Here is a 1,087-nt window from a genome sequence, read left to right as displayed (position 1 = left end):
GGGTGGTCTGTCGTGTCGGGGGGGATTCCCCTCTGCGCCTCGGAGGGATTATCAACAATCGTATTGATTCTAGATTTATTACCCATATGCCTGGCAACAAGGCATTGACAAACCGGTATTAAACCTACAAGTTCCCTCCACTGGCTGCCTATCCGCTAAATCCTTCTTCGCTCATGGGCCCCCAGTTTAGAAAAACCTACTGTTAAATCAATCTAATTTGTCCCCTACTGAGTATGCATAGCATTTACCTGCCCAATCAATGTCTTTCCTCAGGGACGTGTATTGGCATTTATATTGCGATCATCTCAAGTAATATCAAAAGCTGATGATATACCCACGCAATATCATTGACGTCTCTCAGTGGCAAATTGATCTCCATCTCTACTCTCTGAAAGTGTGAGATTGCTGTACCCCCCCCCCCCCGATGTCATTAATATCCCGTCTGGAGAATAATTTTACCACGTCCCTTCTTGTTGTGTATATGTGTAAAGCATTCTGATCTAGAAAATACTTATTTTTGTGCTAGTAAGTGGAAGTGTACTATAATGATACTCTTGTCCAGAATTCCAGAAAATTTAATTAAGACAGATAAAAAAAACTTGAAAGGCTGATGGATATATGCCATGATTACTGAAACAACAGGAATCTAAAGTAAAAAATCTACAACAGAAAGTAAAGAAGCACTTAGAAAACCTAGAGTCTATTGACGTAATAAACATACAATTCTAACCTGTATTTGTCGTAGTGCGGCGAATTAAAGGTGGAACAGTGCAAGGTAAAATCCTGTAAAAATATAGATTACTTAACCCCAATCTCCAGCCAGTCTATTTCCTTTGTCGGAACAAATAGCATGTGTTGCTGTATTCCTAAGAATAAATTGCTCCAGCATGGTAAACACTTCACTAACCACTGGCAGTCACTCGTGCCTGCCAAGTGCCATCGCGCTGATACACTGCAAATGCAAAAAAACTGGAGACAGCTCAAGTAGATTAACAAGTGAACCGTTAGTGGAGTCAGTGTGGCGGCGGAGCGCGTTAGATGTAACTGCGGCGTTTGTGCAGCTGATGTTACATATTCGTCTGTAGGA

This window comes from Penaeus monodon, chromosome 29 (genome assembly GCF_015228065.2).
Source record: "Penaeus monodon isolate SGIC_2016 chromosome 29, NSTDA_Pmon_1, whole genome shotgun sequence".
NCBI classification, from domain to species: Eukaryota; Metazoa; Arthropoda; class Malacostraca; order Decapoda; family Penaeidae; genus Penaeus; species Penaeus monodon.
This window is presented reverse-complemented; position numbering follows the sequence as displayed.